Genomic DNA, 7,861 nt, shown 5'->3' with positions numbered 1-7,861 from the left:
CATCTTATCCAGGCCCACCCCTCCTGCCTCATCCCGTAGCTCCGTGCATTTACCATGGCTAATCCCGCTCCCCTCATCTTTGGATACTGAGGGCATGTTCGCCCCAAAATCAGAACATCCCACCCAAGGCCAATGGACACTTGCAGTTTCCAATCCCCAGCCCACTCCAATTCCCATGGCGGGTGGGACAGGAAAATTCCCCCCTTAAGAGTCAATTTAGCATGGCCAATCCGACCTACCCGACACATCTTTGGACACTAAGGGGCAATTGCCAGTTAGTGGAATTCATTGCCGCAGAGGGCTGTGGAGGCCGGGTCACTGAGTGTATTTAAGACAGAGATAGAAAGGCTCTTGATTGGTAACGGGATCAAGTTTATTTATTATTGTCACAAGGCGGCTTACATTAACACCGCAATGAAGCTGCTGTGAAAATCGCCTAGTTGCTACACTCCGGTGCCTGTTCGGGTACACTGAGGGAGAATTTAGCATGGCCAATTCACCTGACCAGCACATCTTTCAGACTGTGGGAGGAAACCGGAGCACCCGGAGCGACAGAATCCCAGTTGAGGGATGTTCATGAGGTGGTGATGCAGGTGGAGAGGATCGATGGGACAATGGGACCCACTCCTCCCCCGCCGCATCCCCTCCACCCCTGTGCCCACCACCCCCATCCCCGTGCCCCCCACCCACACCGTCATTGCCGTAAGATTGGCGAGGGAACAGCTTTCCCACCGACGGGTTTCCGAAATGTGGCCTCTTTCCAAATTTCCTGGCCTGGCCTCGCAGTGGAAAGAAAATTAATTGTGGTCCTAGATTGGATAATGTTGCTGCCACAATTATAACTGAAACTGTGCTTGGCTTCAACAGGAATAAAAGAAGGATAAGTGACTGAATTAATTGCTTCATTAAAGGGTACTTTAACAAATGAACCTTCCAATTCACTAATGGGAAAGTAATGCGGTGTTTAAATGCCCCCGGTGATATTTTATAGAGTCTCACGTTGAGTAATTCAAGCTTTCGTCTCCTTTGACTGTCCGGAGGCCGGAATTCCCAGAGGTGATTCGCGTGATGCAGCCGGGATCAACAACGGAAGATTGATTCCGGAATCTGCCGGATGGCGCACCCTAACCAGCACATCTTTCAGACTGTGGGAGGAAACCGGAGCGTCCGGAGGAAACCCACACAGACACGGGGAGGACGTGCAAACTCCACACAGACAGTGACCCAAACCGGGAATCGAACCTGGGTCCCTGGTGCTGTGAGGCGTCAGTGCTAACCACTGTGTCACTATACACAGTTGGCGCTCCAACTCTGCTGAGGAGTTGTCGACTTGGAACGCTGCCTCTAATATTTGTCTGAGGGTGTGTCGGAAATAGAGAAATGTCTGATATTGCTCGGGAAGCAGTCAGCGTGCCTGCCAGTGGCATTTTTATACAGCTAGCTCATTAACGTTACACTTCTAGGGCTTGGCATCAATTGCACAGCAGTGGGTGTGATGAGGACACACAGAGCACAATCTTTTTGTGAAGGTGGTGTTTGTAAAATTGTCCTGTTAAAGAGGTTGTTCTTTGATGCAAGTACACAGAGAGCCCAGAGTGAAACATTGTATCAAAGGCCAAGCAGTAGTGTTGCCGAGACAACAGGCTGTTTTGAATTTTAGCCAATCAATTTAAATTAGGCACTTGGATACAAGCAACCTATCAGATTTGAAATTGATGTTTTGTTAACCTGAGAACCAATCCTATTGTAGGAAATATTGAGATGTCATCAGGGGTATAAGAGATGGGGGAGGCAGTGAGACGAATGGGAGAGCATCTGCCACCTGCTGAATGACAGCTTAGTTCTGCTCTCAGAGAGAGAGAAAGGGACTGGCTGCATTTATGTCTTAAAAGAAAGACTAATCCCAATAGCGAAGATAGAAAAGTAAGACAGAAATTCCAGACAGAAGAAAGAAGGCAGGCTTGGAGAGCTGAAGGGCCTGTTCCTGTGCTGTAATTTTCTTTGTTCTAAGATTCTGGAAGATGACAAACCTGGTTGTAATTTAGAGAATGAGTAAAAATTATATATTTTTTGTTAATGAGTGGGAATTGTATTTATTGAACAGCATTCCATTAAAATCGTGTTTTATTCCGTTTGTTAATAGTTTAGTTAACCTGTTCACTGTTAGATAAATAAAGTGCTACTTGTTGATTTTACAGAGAGAGTCTCAGGTAGTAATTTTGATTTAACCATTAAAAGTTGCTGAAGAGCAGATATTACCCCTTCTCACACACTTTTAACAGATTATAAGGTCAGATACTCCTCTTTGAGTGGTTAGGTGTTAGTTCTCAGAGAGGGAATCAACCTCCCCCTTCATAACAGTCTCAACACTGGGTATTTTCAAGCCAAATCTGTTGGAGTTAGCACGTGGAAAATACTCTCGTTATGGAGGCAGGATGACCAAGGAGTTGAGGTGGACAAAGTCTCGTTAACTGGCAAGAGCAGGTTCAAAGGGCCGAATGGACTTCTCCTGTCCTTTTCTCCTTAAAGGCCATTTTGTTTATTGTGCTGGTGAGGACACCGAGGAGCTGGAGAGCAACAAGAGCAGGATGAAATATTAGAAACATGTAAAAAGAATAATTTTGGGAGACTTTAATCTTCCCTCCTGAACCCTTGGCTGACTGACTGTGTCTTGGAGTTTCAGGAATATCTCAGAGCCCATCTCCATGCAATGTGAATCACCTGGACCCCGTATCCAGGCAGAAATGTTGAGACCCCAGTCATCCTTTATTATGGAAGTAAATGTACAGTTTAACGCATAACTGTTTGCAATTTGACATTCTTAAAGTTTTAAAGTTAAAGTTTACTTATTAGTGTCACAAGTAGGCTTACATTAACACTGCAATGGAGATACTGTGAAAATCCCCTGGAAATTCTGAACATCTTCCCGGGACATAGGAGACTAGCAGTCCAACCACTGTAAGCAACAAGTGCTGCTGTCATTGTCTCCAAGTGTGAAAACCTTAAAACTTCCCAGCAAAACAATTTGGACCTCCCCACCGCACCACCCCCGTGCCCTCTGCCTCCCCCCCCCCCCCCCCACTCTATAATTTTAAACAGCCCCTACACCCAAGCCTGTTGTCAGGCAGACTTCAGCTCAGGTCACCTGATCCCCTTCAGTTTACCCTGAATTAAAGATACAGTCCCAAGCACAATCTTGTAAATCTCACACAGCGAGCACACCCTCTGGACGCTAATCGGCCAATCTGGGCAAATTCCATGTCAGGTGACATGGTTCGGGATCAACACCTGTTGATGTGATGGTGACCCCAATGTTGCATTCCTGACCCTAAACCAAAACCTCTGCCGCATGCGACTGTCCCACATTCACAGCTTAGTCCTCCTCCCACGGCAGCACGGTGGTTAGCACTGCTGCCTCACAGCGCCAGGGACTCAGGTTCGATTCCCAGTTTGGGTCACTGTCTATGCGGAGTCTGTACATTCTCCCCGTGTCTGCGTGGGTTTCCTCCGGGTCCTCTGGTTTCCTCCCACAGTCCGAAAGACGTGCTGGTTAGATGCATTGGCCGTGCTAAATTCTCCCTCAGTGTACCCGAACAGGCGCCAGAGTGTGGCGGCTATGGGATTTTCACAGCAACTTCATTGCGGTGTTAATGTAAGCCTACTTGTGACACTAATAAATAAACTTAAAACTTAGAAATAGACCCCTCGACCATGACCCTCTGCTTCCTGCCACTAAACCTGTATTCTCTGGAGTTCCGCAGAATGAGGTGATCTCATTAAAACCTACAAAATATTTAAGGGGAATAGACGGGGTAGGTGCTGGTAAGATGTTTCCCCTGGCTGGGGAGTCTAGACAGTAAGAAGTCTCACAACACCAGGTTAAAGTCCAACAGGTTTATTTGGTAGCAAAAGCCACAAGCTTTCGGAGCACTGCTCCATCATCAGGTGAGTGGGAGTTGTGTTCACAAACAGGGCACATAAAGACACAAACACAATTTACAAGATAATGGTTGGAATGCGAGTCTTTACAGGTAATCAAGTCTTAAAGATACAGACAATGTGAGTGGAGAGAGGGTTAAGCGCAGGTTAAAGAGATGTGTATTGTCTCCAGCCAGGACAGTTAGTGAGATTTTGCAAGCCCAGCCCAGGGAGTCTAGAACCAGGGGGCACAATTTCAAAACAAGAGGGATCCCACTTGGACCCGAGATGTGGAGAAATGTGTTTATGCAGAGGGTTGTGAATCTTTGGAATTCTCTACCCCAGAGCGTTGTGGAACCTGAGGAGATTGACGAGGATGTTGCCTGGGCTGGAGAGATTGAGTTGTGAAGAGAGATTGGATAGACTGGGGTTGTTTTCCTTGGAGCAGAGAAGGCTGAGGGGGGGACATGATTGAGATATATAAATTATGAGTATGATTAAGATCGGCGCAGTGGTCAGCACTGCTGCCTCACAGTGCCAGGGACTCTGGTTCGATTCCCGGCCTGGGTCACTGTCTGTGTAGAGTTTGCACATTCTCCCCGTGTCTGCGTGGGTTTCCTCCGGGTGCTCCGGTTTCCTCCCACACTCCAAAGATGTGCGGGTCAGGTTGATTGGCCATGATAAATTGACCCTTAGTGTCAGGGGGATTGGCAGGGTAAATGTGTGGGGTTATGGGAATAGGGCCTGGGTGGGATTGTGGTCGGTGCAGACTCGATGGGCCAATTGGCCTCCTTCTGTACTGTAGGGATTCTACGATAGAGACTGGTAGATTTCTGGTTAGCCAAAGATAAAGGGTTGTGAGGATAGTGGGTGTAAAAGCCATTGAAGTGTCCGATCAGCCATGATCGTATTGCATGGCGGAGCATGATCGATGGGCTGAATGGCCTTCTCCTGTTCCTATGTTTCCATGTTCTTATTGGCCCTTCGAACTCCATTCATGAGAAATGAGGAGAGAAGGATTGGAAATGTGTTGTGGATGTTGAGGTATTCTGGATGAGGGCTGAACGATGTGATTGCACTGGAGAGGGTGCAGAGGAGATTCACCAGGATGCTGCCTGGGATGGAGCATTTAAGTCATGAAGAGAGGTTGGATAGACTTGGGTTGTTTTCTCTGGAGCAGAGAAGACTGAGGGGCAACCTGATTGAGGTGTACAAGATTATGAGGAGGACAGAGTGGATAAGGAGCAGCTGTTCCCCTGAGGTGAAGGGTCAGTCATGAGGGGACATAGAATCATAGAATTCCTTTGGTGCAGAAGGAGGCCATTTGGCCCATCGAGCCTGCACTGACCACAATCCTATCAAGGACCTATTCCCGTAACCCCACATATTTACCCTGTTAATCCCCTGACACTAAGGGACAATTTAGAATGGCCAATCAACCTAACGCGCACATCTTTGGACTGTGGGAAGAAACCGGAGCATCCGGAGGAAACCCACCCAGACACTGGGAGAATGTGCAAACTCCACACAGACAGTGACCCGAGGCCGGAAGTGAACCCGGGGCCCTGGCGCTGTGAGGCAGCAGTGCTAACCACTGTGCCACCCCAAAGTTCAAGGTGAGGGACAGGAGGTTTAGGGGGGGGATGTGAGGAAAAACCTGGTTAGGCCACATTTGGAGTACTGCGTCCAGTTCTGGTCGCCGCACTACCAGAAGGACGTGGAGGCATTGGAGAGAGTGCAGAGAAGGTTTACCAGGATGTTGCCTGGTATGGAGGGTCTTAGCTATGAGGAGAGATTGGGTAGACTGGGGTTGTTCTCCTTGGAAAGACGGAGAATGAGGGGAGATCTAATAGAGGTATACAAGATTATGAAGGGTATAGATAGGGTGAACAGTGGGAAGCTTTTTCCCAGGTCGGAGGTGACGATCACGAGGGGTCACGGGCTCAAGCTGAGAGGGGCAAAGTATAACTCAGACATCAGAGGGACGTTTTTTACACAGAGGGTGGTGGGGGCCTGGAATGCGCTGCCAAGTAGGGTGGTGGAGGCAGGCACGCTGACATCGTTTAAGACTTACCTGGATAGTCACATGAGCAGCCTGGGAATGGAGGGATACAAACGATTGGTCTAGTTGGACCAAGGAGCGGCACAGGCTTGGAGGGCCGAAGGGCCTGTTTCCTGTGCTGTACTGTTCTTTGTTCTTTGTTCTTTTTATCCAGAGGGTGGTGACAGTCTGGAATGCGCTGCCTGGGAGGGTGGTGGAGGCGGGATGCCTCACATCCTTTAAAATGTATCTGGATGGGCACTTGGCACATCATAACATTCAGGGCTATGGGCCAAGTGCTGGCAAATGGGATTAGGTGGGAGTTCAGGTGCTTCTAATGTGTCGGTGCGGACTCGATGGGCCGAAGGGCCTCTTCTGCACTGTATGATTCTATGATTCTAGGGCTGCTCACACAGAATCCTCATGCGACACGAACCCACCTTCAGCAAATGACAGCAAATGTAGGTGAAAATGTTACCGAAATAATTCCTCATTCCGTCTTGACACATCGGAGAAATATATACACTTTATTCAAAAATACTTTATTAGCAGTAAAACACTTCGAGATGCCCTGAGGTGATGATAGGTGCTCTTCAATACAAGTTGTTTTTTTAAAAATTCTATTTACAGATCATTCTTAAAGGGCAACAGTTTATCTAAACCAAACCACATTTTGCAAGCTGGCTGTAACAATATCTCACCCGCACTGGCAGCACTTCAAGGTCTGAACTATATCTGCCGCTAATGTCACTTTATCATATCTGAGTCGCTTGATCACTGACAAGATTACAAGGGTGAGGCGATGAAAGCCCTCCGAACCTGCCTAATGGAAGGCAAGGTCACTAGCAAGGGGGCAAAGCAATAAAGTTCAAAGGCAGTTGTTGTGCACACACTCAATTTACAATGACCTCGGACTGTACAAGCCCAGACCTTTCTCTTAGTCTCAGACATAAAGTATTTCGTCTGACGGTATCTGTGGACAGAGAGACGGAATTAACATATCAGGCGTTTGGTCAGAAGTGGAAGAAGTTATTGGCGCGACAGGTTTATAGAAACAAAGAAACTAGAAGCAGGAGGAGGCCATTCGGCCCTTCGAGCCTGCTCCACCATTCATTTTGATCATGGCTGATCATCAAATTCAACATCCAGATCCCTCCTACCCCCTTGATCCCTTTAACCCCAAGAGCTATATCTAATTTCTTCTTGAAATCACACAACAGTTTGGCCTCAACTACTTTCTGTGGGAGTGAATTCCACACATTCACCACCCTCTGGGTGAAGAAATTTCTCCTCACCTCAGTCCTAAAAGGTTTATCCCTTATCCTCAAACTATGACCCCAGGTTCTGGACTCCCCCACTACTGGGAACATTCTTTATGAATCTACCCCGTCTAACCCGGTTACAATTTTATAAGTTTCTACGAGATCCCCTCTCACTCTGCTAAATTCCAGTGAATACAATCCTAACCGACTTAGTCTCTCCTCTGCCATCCCAACCTGGCAAACCTTTGCTGCATTCCCACTAAAGCTAGTTTGAAACAAGCGCAGGGGTCAAGGGAGAGGGGTGGGGGAAGGAGAAATAAAGGAAAGGGGAGGATCTGTGATAGACCATAAGAAATAGGAGCAGAATTAGGCCATTCGGCCCATTGCGTCTGTTCCATTTGATCATGGCTGATAGGTTTCTCAACCCCATTCTCCCACCTTTTCCCTGTGACCTTTGATCCCCTTACCAATCAAGAACCTATCTATCTCTGTTTTAAATACACTCAATGACCTGGCCTCCACAGCCCTCCGTGGCAATGAATTCCAGGGTGGAAGGCAGGAGAGATTAAACGATAAAGGGATGATGATGCAAGAAGAAGTGGAAATAGAAATCGGATTAGTACCAACAACTGCTGTCCGG

Source organism: Mustelus asterias, chromosome 29 (genome assembly GCF_964213995.1).
Source record: "Mustelus asterias chromosome 29, sMusAst1.hap1.1, whole genome shotgun sequence".
NCBI lineage: Eukaryota > Metazoa > Chordata > Chondrichthyes > Carcharhiniformes > Triakidae > Mustelus > Mustelus asterias.
Note: the sequence above shows the minus strand (reverse complement) of the source record.